The following is a 22,736-nucleotide window of genomic DNA, read 5'->3' on the forward strand; positions in this document are numbered from 1 at the left end:
AAAACATGCTGCATTATCTGGAATACGGGGTCACATGAGTCGTCTTGTGGGTGTTATCTTCTTCCACATTTTAATCAATCTCTGCTGTTCCGTCACTTCAAACATGGGTGTTTATGAAATTCTGTAGCCGACAACATCTCTGAGGCGTGTTGCACTGGGTGTAGAAAGGGTTAGTTTAAGTACTGAAACAAGTGGGTGTTTTCTAAAACAACATACACATTTTTTACTTACTTCAATGTGAAAATTATATTGGAGATGGCCGCTACGCATAGGCATCAATGAAAGTTCAAAAAGGAAAATAAAAACCCATGGAGGAGCCGGGGATTGAACCCGGGACTTTCCGCATGCAAAGCGGACGCTCTACCTCTGAGCTACACCCCCGGACAGTTTCCGTATAAAATCAAACCATAGTGGAAGAGAGCTTAATAGCGGATTGTGTGTAAGTTTACCTGTTTCAGACGGCGTAAGATTCATGTAATTTATTTTGTTGCCTATATGCCAATACAAGCTCTGTCGTTGCTATGGCTATTACTGGGCAATAACAACTTCGCGAAAGCTCAATTTTTTTTACTTTCTTGCTAGACTATGTAGGAGAGAAGAAAAGCGATGTTAATTGAAATAAAAACGCTCCGATATCATTACCTTCTTTCTTGATTTGAATTTTTTTTCGGTATTAGGGAACAATTCAACGTGAAAAGAATTCAAGAGCCGAGCCGATATAATGGTGGAGGATTCCCCGGCGGAGCTGTTTAGGTTTCAGTGGGATGCAGACATTCACCGAACAAGAAGATCGAGGAAACTAAACCCCTTCTGTTTGGGCTGCGAATGCGAAAGCATATATATCTAATTAAACTTCTGAGGCGAATTGTGTTTGAGCAGCGTTATCGAGGGACTTCAAAATCACGCCGTTTGAGTTGATTTGCTTTGCGGTACACCTTAACGCTTACTAATGGCTTCGATCGACGCCTTGCGCTTTGTGCCCTGCGCCTGTGTAGAGGGAGACTACAATGACGGCTACTTTCGCTGGCCGTCTGTTCGCTCGTTTAAATAACGACGTCAGTTGACGTCTCAGCCAATGGAACTGCGTGAAACGCCGTTTTTTTTTACGTCCATAGCGTACTATATGGCTGTTACGTCGGTAGTCTGAACATAGCACGACGCTAGCATTATCTACACTGTACTCGCCTGCACGGCCACTTCTCGGTACGAGTTAAAGCTAGCGCTATAGAAAACGCCTCATGCCGTGGACGACTTCGTGCCATGACCGCTTCTTCGCGCACCTTCCCTTTCAATCACGATTCCCCTTCCCTTCCTACCATGATTCTACCCCGGTTACATTTACCCCCTACAGGGGGTAAATGTAAAGAGTATTAGTGTAACATCAGCCAATAGTAAGCGCTCGTGCCACTCCCTTTGGTTGCCCCTGTCACACTTTGCGCTTTCAGTTTTAGTGATGACCTCCGTTACGTTGGCGAGCGAAGGCAACCCCGAACTGGGCTCCGTCTTTCCCGTCATGTAGTGGAAGCGTACGGTGGACGAGCGGCCAGCAAAAGTGGCTGCTTTGGTGATTGCGACAAAAAGCTGAAGGCAAGATGTAAGTGGTTTTCTGCATGGAGAGATAAACAGCGATGATGCAGGAACATCACCCTTCCGGGAGTGCTTACAGCAAGAATCGAAAGAAGCAACAGCGGGATCTGTAAATCGAATTAGTTATTCGCTCTGAGGAACCGCATATGTATCCCCCGAAGTGGTAACGGTCAAGCAACTCTGCCAGTGCTTTTGCAAGCGGCCCGAACACAACACACACGCACACAAACACACACTCGGTCCCTAGTTCGTAACAGCCGACAGTAGCGGTGCACGTTGAGCCTGAGAGAGGGGGCGAGGAGATCTCTGCCAACGGTGCCCGCTGGCAGTTCCAAGTCTCGGCATCCCCCGGCTAGAAGATGCTTGCTTTGTGCTTTTGCCGCTGCCACGGCACGAGTCATCGCAAGCGGGCACAGCGCGGCAGGGCGCGTGTACTAGCATGTTCGAGAAATGCGGGTTTTTCGCAAAGCACAGATGCTTTGCCGCACTACACCAACTTGTAGCACGCGCGAACCGGGTAGCGGTGCGCTGAATCGTAACAGCTTCTCCGCCGGGGGTCCGAAATCCTGATGGACAAAGATTAGCAACCGTTGTCGCGGGGAATGGTTTTTAAGAGATGTGCTCGACAGACACTCGACTCCTGGCCCTGGCCGAACGACACTGTGTCCTGTAGAGTTTCACCGGGCCGGTCACTGGACGAATACATGTTCCCTAGGAAAGTTTCTGGCTTGGTCAAAGAGGTGACAGGACAATCACCAAAAACACAACCGCATCCCGGCAAGTGCGAAAAAAATCCACACTGAAGCTTTACCAGGCTTTGAGTTGTGACAAAAACACGCGAATAACTAACTACCCTTCATTTTAGCCCAGCAATATTTTAGCCAAGCACGCTAAATCTGAAAGGTGACTTTTCGCGTCAATGGAAATATCCCACACAAGGAGAAATGCAATCGTAAAGGCAAGGCCTACATCATGAAAACAAATCAATCGAGAAACTCAGGAGTCTACAGGCCACTTCTCGAGTAGAGAGCTGCGACTTGGGCTCTCCGCATCGCCCTGAGGTTTTTGGTGCGCCCGTTCTCTGAACACTGCTGCGACCGGTTCAGAGGGCATCGGTCATTGGTTGAGAGGACATCGGACATGGAGAAAACCACCTTAATTTCCAGCTCTCAAGCAAGGCGCGCGCTTCAGTACTCCTCAGAGGCCCCCCCCCCCCCCCTTGGCGGAGGCACGACGCAAAGTAAGGCACAGCGCTGCTACTTGGCGTGCTCACACGGGACCGTTCGACGCCAGAGTGGTCGAACGCTGTTCCTCCCTCATTGTCCCTTGCCCTTTTCGCGACACCGTCACTGCGCAAGCACCGGAAGGTGTTATCGTTCTTCTTTTGGACGTTCAGGGCTACACTATATCCATGCTGCCCTCTCTCAGAAGACCGCTCAGCCTCACGCGACACCGGCATCTGTAAGAGCTCCGCCGGGTGTTGCTCGACATCTAGTACCTGAGCTGGTGGCACGACGCAATCGACTGGCTTAGTCGCGACATCGTCATTACTCACAACTGCACCGTGAAAATCATTTGGGGTCTCGACGGCCAGCTTTGCCACAACGTCGCTCGAGTCTGAACTCGCATCCGCAGAAACATCTTTCGTTCTAGCGGACACCTGCTACCTCATCTCCCTAGTGTCGGTAGCCTGATTGTTCACGCGCTTCTGCGAAACGCCGTAATTTCGCGATGAGTGCGGGTTCGGCCTGTGGCCGTTTCCCCGGCGTCCCGTTAATCTCAACACCCCGAACCCAACGCCGACACGTTTCCGCGCTCAGTGGCGTTATGCTGCCCTCGGTCGACAGCCTCCGTTCATGCGTTATCTTCGCCATCTCTCACAGTCACCCTGTTCCTCTGAGAGGTGGCGCCACCATCCTTAGTAGCGCCCTTCGCAACGAGCACGGTGCTGTGGTTTCTCGGCAGTGCTTTGAAAATGAAACCTCCCTCGCGCGACAGCTGACCCTACCTGTTCGAGGATAGGTATCTGTATTCATAAAGAAGTTGTGAGGATACCGCCGCCTAGGTGACCAATTCGCCAAACGCACCACTCATGCTGACGCTATAAGTCGGAAGGCGCACATTCCGCACTGCCACGGCCTGCTTCATCAAACACCTCGTCCTGTCAGCTGATCCGGCTCGACGTACAAGACTTGGATAATGTCTACCGTCACCGTGGAATCGCGAAGAACTGGGCACGGCTTATCGCTGGCCAAGAGCTCACGTACGTAGGGCACCAGAAACTGCCTGCCGTCCTCACTCTTACCTCCTACGTGAAAGACAAGCTTGCCTATCTTGAAAGTCGCAGCGCGATACTCCGCCTCGCCACAGTTATAATACGCAGACTATTTGTGCTTTTTAAAAGCTTTCTTTCGGCGCTGCTCATTAGCGTGTGCGCCCTTTCGTTTTCCCGGCTCGTTTCACTATCCGAGAATACGATCACATTCGCTTCGCGTTTGTCTTGGGAAGCTTTGCCTTCGCCCCTGAGTTGCCAGAGCTTTACCAAAACTCTTCTAATGCAGATTACCCCCACAATTGTCTGCAGATTACCCCCACAGCCAGGACTCTGCAACGCTCTGTATTTCTACAAAAATGCAGTTCGATCTGTAATCGTTATAATACCGCCGCCTAGGCGGTATTATAACTGGCGATAACTGGCAGTACGATATTTCGAAATAATATTACATTAAAATATTAAAAATTCGGCCAAATGCAAACCGTACGACTCCCCTCATTTCCATAATATGGCAGATTTTCCGGAAGTTTCATCTGTAATCGTTTTATTAGCGGTTATATAGAAAAGTGGATGAAAGAAATTTCGAAATAATAAAAAATAGGAATATATAAATGAATACTAAAACTGATGGACTGTTTCACTTCCTGCATTTCCAGAATAATGGATATTTCGCAAAAGGTCCAATTGTAAGTGTTATAATAGCGTAGATAGGGATAACTGCTCGAACGAAATTTGGGAGAAATGAAAAAAAAAAGGCAACTGTAAAAATACGACACATGGCAAAGAGTATAACGCCCTGCACTTCCACAATAATTCACATTTCGCGAAGTTCAACCTCTAATCGTTATAATAGCGTAAATGGGGATAACTGGTCGCACAGGAAATAGAAAAACGAAAAAAATGTACCTGTAAGGAACTCACACTTAAGACAAGTGCGATAAGAATGCTACGCATTAGTAGACAACTTTCAGAATTACTGCCGAATTTTTGACCGTCCTTCGGCTCTTGCGCACCGGGACTTGTGATTAACTCGTCAGGGAGGTGAGCTGCACGGTCCACAGTTTTTAAATCGGGTCGGTCCGGCACCCAGTGCATCACGTTTTCCGGTAGTCGGCGATAGAACTATTATAGCCCGAAGCATTGAACCACCTTGCCATCCTCGCCGTAAGGCTTCGCTTCTTTGAGCTGCTCTTCTCATGTTTGCCCTGAGCTTACGGGTGAACTCCGAGTATGGCTCGCTTTTAGCTATCTCGGCTTCACGGAACTCCTGGCGAAACAATTCCGCAGAGAGCATGTACTTAAGCTGGAGGCTCGACTTCACTTCTTCGTAGTCCTTCGGCTCTTCCTTTAGCAAGCGAACCGTCACTTCTGATGCCTCACCCGGATAAAGCGTAAGCAGCTTTTGTGGCCGTGTGTTTCAGCTAAGCTGTACCTTCTCGCACGTGCGCACGAAACTGACCAAAAAAGGCCGGTGTCTTCTCCTACGTTTAGCGTCAAATTAGGTCACTCACTCAAAACGTACGTCGCTCAGTCGACTCAGACTGCACGCTGATGCTACTGTGACGCCTAGGTCGAGAGATTTCGACCTCGAGACGCTTCAGCTCTCTTTCATGCTGTCGCTTTGTTCCTTCTCTCGCTCGAGTTCGTGCTCTGGTTTCTCTATCTCGATTTCACGTTCTCGTATTCGTTTTTCTCGCTCGAGCTGCTGTTGTCGTTTTTCTCTCTCGAGCGGGATTTCTGTGCTCGCTCTTCTCGCTCGAGTTCACGTTCCTGTTTCTGCCTTTTGTCCTCTCGTTCTGCAACTGCAGCCTGACGTCTGGTGGTTTGCCGTTCATTGACCAGCTGAATGCATTCCGAAAGCTCGCCAGCAGCACCAACAGCGAGCATATAGCCTGGATCAGCTCTGGCTTTCTCAGCTCGTTCGATGCATCCGAGCGCACCTCTTGCAAGCTCCAACAATAGCGGTTTTTTTTTTCAACATGCATGCGCAATTCCAACGTTCCTCGCGGCGTAAGCGTAGCAGGGCACATATTTTACAACTAAAATTTTTCTTGAAGATGTCGTAATCTTGACTTTTGCGAGCCTGCCGCTTTCAATTCAACATTATCTCTCGGAACGTATGTAAAGCCATGTTCAGAAATGAAATAGACGCCCGTTGTACACCCACTCCGTGCATTCAAATTCCAGGCATCCTTGTAGGCGGAGGTTGAGAAACAGTACTCAGAAAAAAGTTCCATGGCTGCCCGTGCACATCTTGTTAAACCGCTTTTGCGCGGTCATTTCAACGTGCAAGTAGGCAAAGAAGAATTTTTGTTGCGGCCACCTCATTAAAAAGGGCTACCAGACCGTGTTGGCGATAAAGCATGCTACATCGTCCTTCATAATGATGTGCCAGGTCCTTCACTAAGGCATGCTGGCTTGGTTTTCCAGCTCCTTCTCCTGCGGTTTCTCCCTTGGTCGTTGTCTTCTAGCAACAGTAGAAACAATCATGACAGGCCTACCGCTACACAAAGAGGATCGCATAGTTTAAAATAAAATGTAACCTTTTCACATCCCCACCGCTAAGCAGTCCTGAGTGTATCGGAATTTTGCTCAAGAACGTGCCCTTTGTGTTTATTGAACGTTTTCTGCTATGCTAATCCCTGACCACATCGCACGCTCCTTTAATTGGCGCTTCGAATTTTTCGCTCGGCTAGGCTCTTCCTCGGTGGGGCACTTAGTTATTTCATTTCGCTCGAATTCTTGCAAAACCTGTGCACCAGCTGAGGAGCGCAGTATGACGATTAACGTTCAAATTCGAATACTCGGGACTTGGTCTTCTAGCTCTCTGACTTTATTATTATGTCGGGTACGTAGCTTCTTTCAACGCACTTGTTATTTTTCGCATTTGCGGCATTTGGCAAAATATGAATAAAAGACAAGACCTTTGGTTGCAGAGTAGAGAGCAGGTACAGACCGCGGAGGTCAGTGGAGTACGCAACAGCGTTGTGACGCAGTCAACTGTACTGGAACTTCAAAAAGTTTCCGACCTGCATGAAAAGATTGAAAGAGCGTATCTTGCGCTTGCTAGTAGCACTGAATGAGGGTGGCTCAATGCCTTGGGCGTTGCGCCGCTGATCCCGTTCACGGTGGATTAAACCCGTGGTGGCGGAGGGTTCTCGCAAAGAGGCGAAACACGAGAAAATTCCGATACACTCAGGACTGCTTAGCGATGGGGATGTGAAAAGGTTACATTTTATTTTAAACTATGCGATCCTCTTTGTGTAGCGGTAGGCCTGTCATGATTGTTTCTACTGTTGCTAGAATGACTTCGTCATCAGGGGAATATATGTTTGGCAACGCGATTGTCCTTCTTCGACTACTCGAGCGCGAAAAAGTTGGCATGTCTGTCTGTCTGTTTCGGTTTCAGTTTATTGTTGCACTTGAAATGTTACTGCGCATAAATAACTCTAGGAGGTCCCATAGTCATAGACTGGGGAGGGACCTCCTAAGATCCCTCTGTCATTGAGATAATTTATTATTGCAACTTAATATCAGGTCCCGCTGCACACAGGAGAACTACAGAGGTCGCCGCAAATAGTTTTATGTATATAATGTGAACTGTCTACAACTGGACAACTCTCTGTCCCGCGACTCAGCCGCTCGGCCAAAAGTTAAAAGAATTCTTCAACGAGAGCGTCATAACGGCAAAATATTCCATAGCTACTAAATCTGGTACCGTGATTTCTTTTTATCCGCATTGTTAAGCCAAAATAAGACATTAGGAATATTTGAACCCTAACATCAATACGGTAATGATATTCGCCCTGTTCCTTTAATGAAGAAGAGCCGTGGGTGTACTTTCTGCGATCGCAAACAAAAAAAAAACGCGTTAAAACCAATGTTTCAACCACAAACACAAATAAGTGGCGCAGTTCGCACGAGCGGTGCAAGGTTGGAGAAACAGCAGAGCTGGCGTCCTCTCTCCGTTCGTCGGAGGCCCGGCTGTTGCACCTCATACGCATTTTAGAATTCCCGTCAGTGAGGTAGTATTGAGGCGCTGGAGGTCTGAGCGCAGCAAATTGTGGAAGGGTACGGGGTAGGCGAGGAGGCTGATGAGTAGGGACGGAACAATGTGGAGGGTATCTGTTTCCTTGAGACCGGCGCGTCGGTTGGAGATGCGACGGATCATGTGGGTTATTTGCGTGATTTGGGTTTCGTGGAGGTTAACTGTGTGCGTAGCGCGGCCGTTAGACTGTGGATGGAGACCTATAGGACTCGGACTCCGGTGACGCAGGGTATCAAATTACTGGCAAGGTACGCGGATTTATGAATGAATAAATGAATGATTTTATTTCTTGTAAAGTTTACAAAAACAGTACGACGGCCGATTTGGGAAAAAGTTGCTCGCAGGCAACTTGGCCAGCCCAAAAGCCCGGTAGACACACAGGGCAGCAAGACAGAAGGACGAGAAAAAAACAAAAAAAAATCAGAAAAGAAAAATAGAAAAGAAGTAAAAATAAAATACAAACAAGAAATCACCAGTACAATGTAATCAAAACAAATTGACATCTCGCTCACCACAGAAATAAAATACAAACAAGAATAGCCAGTATAATGTAGCTAAAAGACTTTACGCCGTTGTCACCACATAGCACCAGGAAAAACGTGGGAGAAATGAGATTTCAAAAAATATCTAGAAAGAAATACAATCACAGATGAAGTATACATCACTGCTGAAGGTAAAATGACAGTAGGTTTGATTGGGATCCAGGATTCACGTTTTGATCAATACGATAATTTAACAAGGTTGGTAATCTGTGGCGCAGAATTTGTATTCCATAGTTAGTTATTGTTTGGGGTATTTGCCAGAAATCAGGAGATCATGTCTTGTAGCAAATATTATGACGCTCCAGAGAAGCTATATTACAAATAGAGTTTAGATTATTCTTTTGTTCCGGAACTATTGTACAGTAATGCCAAGCGGTAAAAAAATAAGTGTACAAGTTTTAATACCCTGAGCTCACTGCAAAGCTGTTCTTAGGAAAATCGTACGGCTTATTGCAAATTATTCGAGTTGCTTTTTTATGAAGTAGGAAGAGATAATTTAAGTTTTTTGCTGATGTTGTACCCCATAAAGGTTGCAGTTACTTAGTGAAATGAAAAATAAGGCATTGTAAATCAGTAATTTGATTTTGCTGGGAAGGTACCTAAGACGCAAAAGTGTACCTACGATTTGGGAAGTTTGCCAGAAAGACAGTGTACGTGATGACTCCAGGTCATATGTTCATCAAACCAAACGCGTAATATTTTCATTGAACCCACGATTTCAATTTTTTGAAGAGGCCAAAGTTACATCTGCTTCAATTGTGATGTTTTTGTTTATTGCATGGAATAGTACTGCTTTAGTTTTGCCTGTGTTTATTTTCAGGCCATTTTCAACACACCGTTCATGGATGGCTTGGTTACTGGTCGCATTCGGGGAGGTAACACAAGAAGCCCGGACTTCTCCGCTGCTCAAGACAGGCCCCCCAGAGAGGCATAGTTCAGAACTACATTTTCTGCCTCTTGCAGGGCGTCCTGTATTTGGCCGTCCGATCCGCGTGTTGCCTAAATGGTTACATCGTCCACGTACAGCGCGTGGCGAAGCTCCGGAATTGCGTCGAGTAGAGGAGGCAGCTTAGCCATGGCCACGTTGAAAAGGATGGCGAATAGAACTGCTGAAACCGTAATGAGCGGTGCTCACTTTACCCTATGGTGGTGGTCCTATTAGCTAGAAAGGCTCTGACGTAATTGTATGCGCGTTCTTCACAATTTGATGATGGCAGATTGTCAAGAATGAGGTCGCGCGGGACGATATCAAACGCACTTTTTAGGTTGAGTGTCAGGACGGCGTGTGTCTGAGCTCTGTTGGGATAAGAAAAGATCTGCTTGAGTTGGAGGGGCACATCCTGTGTGGCCAGGTGAGAGCGGAAACCGAACATCGTGTCGGGGAATGAATGAATGAACGACTTTATTTAGAAATAGGCCTGAGGCCCTGGGGGGGGGGGGGGGGTTATTGGAAGATGAGGGAAAGGGAGTCGAAAGCCTCAGTGAAAATCTCATGTACGCTATTAAACACAAATTGTCCGTTTCCAGGCCTTACTAGAGCTGTCAGACCGCTCTACACCGCTTTGTAAAGACCACTGGCAAGTGAATAAATTCCTACGCGTTCGAGAAGACTATCATCGGAACGCAGGTGCTCCAGGTGCTCCGCATTCGTACGTGGTGGTGGGCAATTGGCTACCAGCTGTTCTCGGCCGCTTTCGAATGTCGGACAAGACCATATTAGATGAAACAAGTTCGGGAGGATATTAGCGGCACCGCAGAAATTGCACGTAGGTGCGGATTAAAGGGATGGGCTGCCGTGGTACCATTTGCGAACAATGTCCGGAGTGTAGGCGGCGTCCGCGCAAGCCTTGTTAGTAAAGATTTCGCCCTGCCGAGAGAGGGATATCGAAGCAGGGAGAAAGCCTGGGGGGGTAGCTTCTTGGAGCCGCCGTTGACTTTGTTGCCGCAGTTGTCGTCTTTTTTGATACCAGGCTAAAGATGTAGGTGAAGTTTCGTCAGCGGGCGTGGTAGCCAGGGGAGGAGTCGAAAGAAGGCACTCCCTAGCAGCGTTGTGTGCTTGCCAGTCGCTCCAGCTGTGTGACCAGGTGTCCAAGCCAGACGAATATTAATGCCATGTCCGCGCAAGGATTGAATTGTGCTTATAATGTGGTTGGCGACGAGATTATGGGTATAAGCCTTGTTGAGTTCCTGGAGGGCAACGTGTGAATCGGTAATGATTCGGTAATGCTGATATTCGGGTTGCTGGGAGGTCTGACTTTGTTGAAGTGATCCAAGAATGGCAAATAGCTCAACATCGTCAGTAATGCTGTACGTGTTGCTGATCTGCCGAGATCTATTCAGGGTTGGGTCTTTGGGGCAAGTCCAGGCTATTGCTGGGTTCATGCCGCTAATAGCCGCATCTGTAAAGATGTCTAACTCCTCGGGGCCTTTGTCGTGGGCCAACTGGGCAATGTACTGCTCCCGTACAGTTCTTCGACGTCGCTCTATGGGGCGGCGACGAAGTAGGCCGAGTGCCGGGCGTTCCCATGGCGGAAGAGCAGGCGGCATATTTGAGATATCTGTGTGGCTGATTTGGTGGTCCCATTGTTGGACAGCTTTCCCTTGAGGGGTAAGGTCAAGGCGCTGTTGGTGATGCAATTTTGTCTCTTCCACGAGGATGAGGAGGGGTGGAAGCGGTGCAGCCTTCTCAAGGAGGTCGACTCTGGTGTGTCGCGGGAGGCCCGTAATGGCACGTATAGTGGCACGATGCAATACACCGAGGTCTTTCATATGTCAATCTCGTAGGTTGTAAGTGGAAAAGCCATATGCCATCCGGCCTATTGCAACGGCTCGAGCCAGGATGAGGCAGGAGCGCTGTTGGGTTCCACCATACTTGTTGGATATTCTTGTAATTAAATGCAAAGTTTGCCGCCAGGTCGTTTTTAGTTTACGGATCCATGCATTGGGGCTGTTGCAGCTGCTAACTTGCAAGCCCAAGAGCCGGATGGTGCCATTCTGTGACATAAGTGTAGTGTTGCCCATCTCAAGTCTTAACTGGTAAGCCGGATGCGTGGCCTGTCGGCCATCGACGCTGAGAAATTCTGTCTTGGTTGGGGACAATTGCAAGTTCAGGGCTGTGAGGGATCTCTCAAGGCAGAACACAGCTGCTTGAAGTTCCGTTTGCATGTGCTGAGCGTCTGGATAGTCCACTGCTTCCGTCCACACCACGACGTCATCGGCATAGATAGCAAAGCGAGCGGACGTGTCTTGTTCGAGGGATCTGGCCACTCTGTTCATACCCAGGTTGAAAAGCATTGGCCCTAGTATGGAACCCTGCGGTACCCCTCTGTCGAGGAAGAATGTGCGTGGGGTCCATCTATCATCTTTGCTCGAGAGCCGAATTGGGCGGTGTTCAATAAAGTTGCGTATCCAGATTTGCGCTCGTTGACTGGGGAAGGCCAGCGCGAGCTCCTTGAGTATGCCTTCTTGGCTAACGTTATCAAACGCTTTCTGCATGTCTACTGCCAGGAGGTAATCTGGTGTGAGCTTTCGTGAGGTCCGATTTATAACTCTTCGTAACAACCATAGGTAGTCTTGTGTTCCGAGATTGGGCCGGAAACCAGTTTGTGCCGGGTGAAACCACGCTGTTTGTTCTAGGTGATATTGCATTCGGTTGTTGATTAAGGGCTCAATGAGTTTACATATCGTCGGTGTTAGTGCGATCGGTCGCAAATTTTCCGGTCGGCGGGAGTCTTTACCTGGTTTGGGGATTGGATGAATGATCGTAAGCTTCAGGTGATCGTCTAGTTGGCCTTGCTCCCAGGAAGAGTTTATCAGTTTGAGAAGCGCCTCATGTCCCGCAGCAGGAAGATTACGGAGGTCCTGCCACGTAACCCCGTCATGGCCAGGGGCCGAGCGAGGTTTTCCTTGTCCCAGAGCCACCTGGAGCTCGCCCATTGTGAAGGGTTCGTCAAGCGACTCCTGTGGGTTGAGGACTGAGAGGCAGGGTAGACGGGACAGTTGTGCCTTATCGCACGTGGCGTGGGGGAAGAACGTGTGGATAATCTTGTCCTCGACATCGTAGGGATCTGCCTTTAACATCAACTCGTCAACAATAGGAAGTTTTGATTTTGTCTTGCCCGCCAAGCTTCGAAAAATGCTCCACAGATGGGCAAGACCTTTCTCTTGACCCAAGCGGTGACAGAGGTTGTGCCATTTCTCTGTTTGAAGGTTTCTTTGGTAGGCATTAACTACTTTATAATGTTTCTTCAGAGGTATCAGATCCCGGTGCCGTTTTCCGCCGGCGCGGTACCGCTCAGTAAGGCGCTCGGCTGTCCGAAGGAGGCGGGTCAGGTGAGCGTCGGGGACCTCTACATCGACTGTGCATGTAACAGTTTCAAAAGCCATAGTCCTCGCATCCGGGACATTGTGTACAAAGTCGAGTAGAGCGGGGTCCTCTTCCACGCGAAAGTTATCTCGGAAAGTGTTCCAATTGAGGGTTTTAAGGGTGGTCCGTTGGCGCATCTTCTTAATGTTGATATGAAGAAAAATGGGGTAATGATCACTTCCCCATGTCGTGTTTAGTGGTTGCCATCGCTTGATAAATCCTGGGGTTGAAAAAGTAAGGTCCGGCGTGGTATCAGTTTGATTGCGGTGTAGGCCTACCCGCGTTGGGTGAAATGGCTCGTTGCGAAGGATAAGGTGGCTGAATTGGAGCGCATTCTCATGGTTCTTCCCTCTAATGTCCGTGTGGGAGTAACCCCAAAGTGTGCTGCGTGCATTGAAGTCCCCTCCAATCCCAATGGGGCCTTCGAACCGGAGAGACGTGATGTGCGAGATCCAGTCGTAGGTATCTCTGTAACCAGTGCTGCACTGCGGGCGATAATACACAGAAACTAGAAGCAGGCGCCGGTTACCAGGTGGTTGGATGCATACTATTATAACCTCCCTATTAGCGTTGCTGGCCTGGTCCCATCTATGTTGAACGGCACGGCAGTCCTTGCGAACTAAAATGGCTGCTTGTCCTTCAATGACTGGAGAATGCCTCCTTGCATGCTCAATGGCGGGATCCATAAAGGTAGTATAATTTTGGAGTTCACATGATCCCCGTGTTTCCTGTAACAGGATGGCTATGGGATTGTGGGTACTGATCTGGTGCTTTAGAGGGGGACCGTTCTGTGAAAAACTACGGCAGTTCCATTGTACAATGAGTCTATTGGCATCGCGTCGTAGGCGGGAAGTCAGTGCTGGGAATGCTTTTTCTTACGCTTTGTCTCCTCGGGGGTGACGGTTTCAATAAATGAGCGGAGCTGGTCGGCTAGTTGTTGAATGTCGGCCTTTAGCGTGTGTACGTGCCCTTGTAACTCATGAATCCCTTTGAATGCTTTTTGTAGTTCCTTGGAGGCTTCGAACTTCAAATGCGCGTCCCGTTGTTTCAGCATGTGTTTCGTAACCCATTTTTGCGTGTTGTCCGAATGTTGCTGCGGCAAAATTTTTTTCTTCACTCGAGACTGGCTTCGGTGCGCTGGCGGCGGACCCGGAGAGGTGGATTGGCGTCGCTGCTTCTGTGTTCGGGCTTGACTGAGTTCCGAGCGGAGTTGCTGCAGCTCGGCACGGAGTTCTTGAAGTTCCTGTTTAAGACTGTTGTTCTCTTGCATGATAGTATTCATTGTTCGAGTTGATGGAGGAAAAGGGTCGTCCTTTTGTTGGGTGTGGACCACGTCGGCCCAAGAGATCCCATTTTTGAGCTTCGATGTGTTCTTGTTGTTTTTGACGTTTCCTTTTTTGTGGCATCTTGATCTAGGTCGGCCGATTTCCCCATGCGGCTAGGGCATACTGGACTAACCGCGAGGTGACCGGGCTCCTTGCACGCCGCACAGAAGGGGTTTTTATCGCACTCTTCTTCTGTGGCATGTGGGCGGCCACAGTCCCTGCAGACACTCGAGGCAGGACAGAATTTCGTCATGTGGCCCAGTGTATGGCAGTTGAAGCATACTATCCTCTTCGGTTTGTATTCCGCTACTCTCACCAGTTCCATGTAATACTTAACAACTCGTGGAAGGACTGCAGATTTGAAGGTGATAATGGCGCGGCCTGACTTCCCTATCTTCTGAACTCGTAGTATTTCGGCCTGTTCGCAACGCAGCCAATTGAAGATGGTGTCGTTACTTTCAGCCGGGTCAACCCGTATAACTCCGCGAATCGTGTTTTTGTTAAAGTCCATTCGGTCGACCGTCACCTCTATGGTTTCAAGTCGCCCATTGTGCCGGTACGTGAGGTGGTCAGTTCTGGAAAGCCTAGCAGCATGTTCAGCATCGTAGAGGGTGATGTGGGCGCTATTAGCGGCGTCGTCATACCTAATAGCAGCCATTTCAGCAAGTTCGGCGCTGGGAGAGCCAGAGCCAATGGCTGGGGATATCTCGTACTTTCATCTTAACCAGTGGTCTCAACTGCAGTGAGAAACGAGTCCGACTTACCCTTTCGGTTTTGGTGACCTTGTTCTTCTTGGTAGACAAGACGCGATGCCATTCACCGCCGTCGTCTTCGTTCATCAGCTGATCACGTTCGGCGTCTTCACCTTGGGCAGCGTCGTAGCGGCCAACTGGGCTGGAGCGGGCGCTCGGTGGCACTTCATGAGCTTCGTGGTTGTCCATGTTACTCTGCTGGATTTCGTCCACGTTTATATCACAAAGTGGCGGCGCGGAGACTTTGGCCACACTTGCAGTTGCGCCGGGAGCTGCGTCGGCAGCGGCAGCCGCCGCCGCTGGTTCCGAAGCACGCCGTCGGTTCGTTAGGCTAACTGTCTTTTGATAGCTGCGTTGATCGATTTACGAGCACGAACGGTGGGGCCGAATGGTCATCCGGGATGGTCAGCACATGGTAAGGAAGCTGTCTCACCACTTACGTCTGTCAGCGAAACGACGTTCCAGAACTGTTGGACAATATTCGAGACGTTATGCGAGGCACGACCGCATAGTTCGGCCCTCTAGCGGCATCCCTCTCGTGTCGGGGAAAAAATGGGTGGCTTCGAGATGTGGTCGTAGCCTAGCAAGACTTGCATGTCCGAGGCGCTTGGCCACACATGAAGTAAGTGAGATGGGGGCGGAGGTTGCTAAATGAAATGGGTTTGTCCGGTTTGAGTATCAGGATGATATCCGCGTGCTTCCATTCTTGGGGTAGAGTGCCCTTGCGCCACGCATCGTTGTGGTAAGCTGTCGACTGGGTTAAGGCGCGGTCGTCCACGTTGGGAAGCAACATATTGGATGCCGTCCGCTCCCTGTGCAGTGTATTTTGGGAGGTGCTGAATTGCCGCCCTTACTCCCGTACCTGTGATGTCAGCATCGAGCACAACATTCGCGTCAGAGGTGTCGCGGTAAAGCCGATACTGGGAGCGGGTACCGACGCTAATATAGAGCTGTTTAAGAGTGAAGAGAAGGGCATCTTTATCAAGGTTTTCCCCGTGGAGTAATGTACGGATTGCTTTCATGGTTTCCGTTTTGGTCGGCCTGGTGTCGAGGAGACTGCGTAGCAGCGACCATGTCTTTGCTGTTGCAAATGTTCCTTGTAGCTGGTTAGGAAAATTGTGGAAGTTGACACGTGTCAACTCTGCCGCGTAGCGTTCCGCTTCGATGGTAAGTAAGGCGATCCGTTTACGAAGTTTCCGATTGGGGATTTGCCCTCGTCATCGTTTGCTGAGGCTACGGCGGGCATCCCGAATATGAATGAGGTTGTCCACGTCTGGCGTGTGGGCTGTGGTTTGTATGGTTCTAGTACTGTGTGCCAGATCGATTTGAATTTCTTTTCTCCACTCTGGGAGGAAAAAAAAGAGGTGATTGCTTGGGGTCTCCAGTAATTGACGTAGGGTCAGTGTCGGATGCCCTTGCAGAAGGCGACCGAGTCGGCGATTGCGACCTAACGGTTGGAAACCTTGGCGCCGAGGTACGCTATCTCAGTGAAGAGGATGCAGAGATCACTGCCGAGTGTCTCTCCAAGGTTTTACCACCTGTGGGTGCCAAGGCCATGGGTTAGAGAGAGGTCCGGACATGTATCCCGTGTAACTCTGCTATCTAGCCGAGTGGGCTGGCCAGGTTCAGTAAGAAGCGTAAGAAGGCACCTGGCTATGCTCAGGGCTAGCCTTCGTCCCTTGGGATGTTCTGTCATGTAGACCCAAGACGGCTGCGCCACGTTGAAGTCACTACTTCAGGTACGGGGTTGCTGGTCCGTTTTGCTAAAGATAGGGTGCAATCGAAGAGGTGGCCAATGTGTCTCGTCGGCGTACTGTATATGTTGAGGACACTTGTTTGCTTGGAGGCATAAGGTTTGCTTGGAGGCGAAGCTGTACGACCCTGTACGGCAGATAATGCAGCGGAAGAGCCATATAAAGAGCCCTCCACACTGCAGTATCACGTATACATACGAGGGCGACTGGTAGGTGTCTCGGCGCGCGTTGGACCACGCACAGCCCAGAGTCAGGATGCAATACCGGCGGGCCTGGTGAAAAGCGTAGGTGATGTGGCGCGACCCACTGGCCCTTATTTTCACCACAATCATTGCCGGGGTGCCAGTTCCGGCTGACTGGCCGTGCGGTCGTGTGCGCCTGGTCCGCACGAAAGGCAGAGATTCCGGCAACATACGGGATTACAGACCAATCACGAGTCGTGTAATCTACCGGGTTTTCACCCTTGTTGTGAAAAGCTGTATGAGCGCCTGGGCGGAGTTCTCCGGGTCCCTAACGGAGATACAGAATGGCTTCCGATCCTATCGCTGCCTGGCAGACAATCTGAAAACCCTGCGCCGTACAATTAAACTGACACGAAAGGAGGCACGGAGTCTCTTCGCATGCTTCCTTGACGTCGCGACGGCATACGACAGCGTCCCTCACGAGCCGATGCTCAGCCGAATGTCGGCCCTTAGTATGGCACAACCACTAATGGACATCCTACGCCGGCTGTATGAGAACAACACCTTTGTGGCCGGTCAACGTGACTCTCAATCGCTGTCGGTACCTGTGCGTCGGGGTCTAAAACAGGGCTGCCCGCTCTCCCCCCTGCTGCAGCTGCTGCAGGGGGGGGGGAGAGAGTGGGCAGCCCTGCTGCAGCAGCTGCAGCTGCTGCAGATTGCTGTATCATCATCATCAGGGGATGCTGCTGCTGATGATGAGGACACAACAACCGGGTGCTAACCGAAGGGAGACGGGTCGCCAGCTCTGCTGTTTCTCCAGCACGGCACCAATAGTGCAAGCTGCTGCAAGTTTTTAGTCTTTCTTGGGCTATTTAAACACGGAAGGTTTGGCCAATGGGCCTCTTGATTTAGCAGCATGACCAAAACGAAAAACAACTTTCGAACGAGAGTCCTATATTTGACAAATATTACCACACTAAAAAGGCTTAGCATGGCCCATACCTGTCCACACTGTTCAGCAAAAAGACAGCATTACGCATATTTGAGGAAAAATCAATACAAAAGTGGTATTTGGGAGTGCTATTAATTAAAATAGATGTGAGCGCAATCTTTGACATACAAATAAACAAATGCGTTAAAAACAACATTCTACCCTAAAATGCAAAAAGGGCTCACGCTCAGGCATCAAGCTGGTGGCTCGAATGGCACGCGCAACAGTCAAACCGAAAGGTTTTAATAGATCAATATGGTCTGGCGTCGCTAGAGCCGACAGTGGACGAGAGCGTCTTATAATTTTGGCCTCGCTGTTTAAACCGCTAATTTAACTTCCCAGGCAGAAAACAAGTCAAAGAATGCTTCCACACAAAGTACATAAAGGTGAAACCTCTCCAAATTACGGAAAAGGGTTGCAAATGTGTTCATTATTCAGCACAAAGGAGACATCAGACATATTTAAGGCAAAATATAGGTACACAACCCCGATTAACAGTGCTCTTTTAATTTGAGAATACGCGTTGAATTGGTTTTCGCAATAGCGAATGGAAAAGAACCCGTAACGAACGGTGGCAGGAGCGTGAAGATGAAGCACACATCAAAACAGAAGAGCTCGAGCCCGAACTTCGCCAAGCACGAAACAAGTTGGCGCAGCTTGCACTATGGGTGCAAGGCTGGAGAAACAGCAGAGCTGGCCGGCCGCTCTCCCTTCGTCGGAGACCTGGATGTTGCACTTGGCATGGTTTTCCGAACTTGCCGCTGAAAGTTCTGTATGACTGCCAAGCCCGGATCGTTTTGCCTGCAAGCTTTCACATATCTCCTAAAGTGGAACGCGTTACCACGCGATAAAACCCTCGGCAACCGGGTTCGCGAGCTCGGCGTCAGTAGCGCGAACGTCTGTACTGGCCTCTTCAGGCGCGAACGAACGTGGAGTGGCGAGTAGAAGAGCACGCGAGAGGTGACGCCACGGATGCTGGGCGGAATGTTCCCGAAGGTCGAACTGGCAGACGCCGAGCGCTTCTCACGAGGGGCACGCGCTCGCGTGCGCTCGGCATTTGTAACAGCAGAGCTGTTTAAGCTTTTAGTTCGGCCGTATAGCATTACCAGAAAAAAATACCAAGAAAGAAAATGGCGCAGCTTACACAAGTGGTGGGAGCCTGAAAACGAAACCGCACTAACGTCATAGCTTTGGTATTTCTGTATTGTATTCAGCGTAACGTAAGTCGAGGGGGTTTGGAAAACAGACAATGAACAAAGAATCCGTCACAAGAAAGCTTAGCGTTCAACTATCGCCGTCGTTTGACGGAGGCTGCAGGATTTTTCTCCACGATTGCACAAGGGTGGTGGTGGTATAAGAACACAGACACCGAAACAAAAGCCACTGCAAGAAGATATCGTCAGACAAATTTTGTTAAGTCGTCGCATTCGTAGTGCTCTTACGGAATGGTGCACACACAATCTCCCTTATGCGGGACTCACCTGATCACATTCCTATGGGACTGGCTAATTCATTACCCACGGGCTTAAAAAGCACTGTAGCCATACAAACTCTTTTACAGATACATGAGAATGTTCCTTACGGCATACTTTGTTCCTTTTGGGAATATGCCAATCCCGCCCGTGTGTGCGAGATTTCGGCGCACGTTAAAGATCCCCAGGTGGTCACAATTAATCCGGAGCCCTCCACTACGGCGCGCCTCATCGCCTGCGTTGCGTCGGCGCGTTAAACCCCACAATCGATCAATCATCATCAATTATCAGGAATATGCCAATTGTTTACTGAAATAAACACATTTTTTCCTATCTAGTTTTCACTAGATGGCGCTAGCTCTCTAGCAAGCTAGAGTTTTAGTTTTTTTTATTTCAGTACCGAAGTGACGTATTAGCACGAAAGTGTTTTACGCCGAGGTCCACCAAGATCTGACTAACGTCATATCCGTCACGGAAATGACATCGCTAAAAAAAAATTATTTCGACACGGCTGCGCCGGGATTTGAACCACAAGCTCTTTCGCCGCAACGGAAGGTACGTAACGTGCTCCCGACTGCGCTACGAACATATTTTTTTTCCAAACACAACTTTTATTTACAAAGATATACACATACACGTAATGCGCTGGCAAGCTCGAGGGGGTGACTAATGCTGGCACGCGTACACACTGTCGCCACAGGAACGCCAACCACCTTTAGCCGCGCCTTCACTTGAGTCGCAAAGTACTCAACGTAGTGGGATTGCGGTGGCAACAAAGAAAAAACAAGCAGGAAAATGTGACATCGGGAGACACTGTAATATCAGAGTACAGGAAGTGAGAGTCGTGGGAAGGTAACATGTTCCCATAGGGGTGTGAACTCTGGGCAAGGATATACAACGCCTGTTCAGAGGGGACAGGCGTCTCTACAAAGTACTAGTGGGGCAACATCAAGGCCGTTGCGAGCGATGCATCTCTTTTAAAGAGGATAGTCTTTCTTGAGCTACTTAAACCCAGAAATTTTGGTCTGTCTGTATGTCTGTCTGTTTGTAACTCGATTCAGCCACCCGGCCAAAGTAAAATTGATTTTGCGCAATAGTCTTATATACTCACAGCCAAATGTAAACGTCTAAGCCCGGTTTATATGTTCGTACTTGTCAACTTTGTTGAACAAGAACAAGACATTACGCAAATATAAGACAGGAAATTAGTACACAAGGGATATTTACAGTGTTTTTTTATTAAGAAAATCATGGATGCTTGGTTTTTCGATAACAAATGATATTCTACATCTTCTGCAGAAAACAGCCTACTCGTGGCGGCATATGAAAAATCACGTGGCAACAGCAACGAAAGGTTCCACTAGCTAGGCTCAACGTTCCCCTTGGAACGCACGTGGAGCACGGCCACGTGGTTTTATAAACGTTGTAGTCGGCCGCCTCCATTCACGTGCGTCTCCGCCGTACTGCAGCGCTGGCATAGAGGAACCCGGCCTGTAGCAGTGGAACACGGTAAATTCAAATCGCCTTGCGTGAACCTTTAGTGTGTTTACCTTGGGATGAGCGCGACGGTACAGGAACAGCATGAGAGGTGAGCGGGAAAGCAAAGGGGGGAATTTCCTTGGCACATGTCTACAAGGACTATCGACTTTTGACGACATTTGCAACGAAAGGAGCAGATACGCGGCCAATTTTTGATTGGCAACTCGGATTATAGGATGTGGCAGCGTTGAAACAGGTTGTTTCCTGCAATCTTTTATGCATGGTGCACGTGTCGCGAAAAAAAAAAAACATATGACCAAAACGCAGTATTCTTTCCCTGCCGATTCCCAAAGAATTAAACACGAACACATAAAAACTCAATGTTTCCTGTCTCTTCCCTTCAAAAACAGCAGAGTAGTACAACATTTTGTGTGTCCGTGAGATCGTTGATATTGTTTTTGAAGTCTCACCGGCTAGCAGTCCGATGCAAGAAGTAAGCAGTGTCTTGGTAAATTACCACCTAGGTTTCATTTCCAGAATTACTTGCGGCTATCATCTGCTGCCGCAGCGAATAAAACGTACCCTTGCCTTTTGCCACTGTTCTTGTATTGTATTATTCCAATTTGTTGCCACTAGTTTCCTTTCTTTTAGTTTGCAGTAGCCGTTACTGCAATACTGCGACGTGCGTGGAGTATGGACTCCAGTACAGGGGTTAAACTGGGACGCGAATTATTTGGGAATGGCTTTTAGGTTCTCCGTATTAAACACCATACTGGGGCCTTCGTTTCGCCCAGCACGCCCTCATTTTGTATTCGTAATGGCAGAAAGGGTCGTTTCACAAACGCCCACAAATATACCCGGTGATTCTTATCGCCTGTCGTTGCTTACAATGGCTTATAATTTATTACGAAGTTTGCAACAACAGTTTATGGCTCTGAGTTTCCCATTATGTCTATAATCGCTTTCGTAGCGCTAAAATCCCGTCCGTGAGTTCCAGCAGAAAGATGTTGCCGCCAGAAACGTGCTTTAAATGCAAGCGCTTTATCGCTATTTCACAGAACCCGAGGCTGGGGAACTCTTGCGTCATCGTATGCGTGCGCGATGTGTGAGCGGTCAAGCGATGATTTGAAAAATGCAGACAGCTGTACAATGGCATTGTTTCGCGAAACTGATGTTCTTTAAACGGAAGAGCGCCTCCGTGTAAAACTGTACTCACGCGGTGGAAAAACCTCTGCCGTATACGATGTTGCCCGAAACGCGAACAAGAGAAGAAAGAACGTTCTTGGGACCCTGTAGTTAAGCCAGAAGGCATATTTTTTTTTTGTCAAGGAATCAACAAAAGGGGCGTTCGCCGTAAAAATAAATAGGTAGCATTCTGCTGTATCGCAAACCGTTCATATTGCCACCCTTGCTCATTAAGCAGCCATCTGTAATGCGGATTCTCCATGACTCGATTCTTTGGACGATGGCGTGCGCGGTCATTCGTTACAAACGACAATCCGGGGTACAATTCTTCGACTTCTTTGTACGTAGTCATCATTGCCGGGTTTTGCAGCCTCAGCTAAGAAGTGCTGTGCCTTTTTATTGAATATAAGGGTCGATATTTGCACCAGAATTGAGGGCAGAGCAGAAATACGCCCTCTTCCGAAGCCGTAAAATTACCACGCTGACAAGAACAGGGCCACGTGGCAACTTCTGTCTTGAAGACATTCAAGCATACTTTAAGAAAAACAAAATCAATCAATAACTAATATTTCGGTGGCCTTCTACGCCCCGCGCTCCTGGGATTTGCTAAGCGGGCCGCTTTTCTGATGGAGGCAAAAAGCAAAAACGCCCGTGTGTACGAGATTTCGGCGCACGTTAAAGATCCCCAGGTGGTCAAAATTAATCCGGAGCTCTCCACTACGGCGCGCCTCATCGCCTGCGTTGCGTCGGCGAGTTAAACCCCACAATCAATCAATTT

At 48.9% G+C, this 22,736-nt stretch overlaps 1 non-coding gene across 1 annotated transcript; it reads right to left on the reverse strand.

Moving 5' to 3' along the window:
- Positions 1–309: 309 nt before the first annotated feature.
- On the reverse strand, positions 310–381 carry Trnaa-ugc (transfer RNA alanine (anticodon UGC)). Its single transcript has one exon. It is a non-coding gene; the product is annotated as a tRNA-Ala (tRNA).
- Between the last annotated feature and the right edge of the window lie 22,355 nt (positions 382–22,736).

The sequence above is a fragment of the Haemaphysalis longicornis genome, unplaced genomic scaffold, assembly GCF_048455015.1.
Source record: "Haemaphysalis longicornis isolate Haplotype H1 unplaced genomic scaffold, Haemaphysalis longicornis Haplotype H1 scaffold_12, whole genome shotgun sequence".
In the NCBI taxonomy this organism is placed as follows: domain Eukaryota; kingdom Metazoa; phylum Arthropoda; class Arachnida; order Ixodida; family Ixodidae; genus Haemaphysalis; species Haemaphysalis longicornis.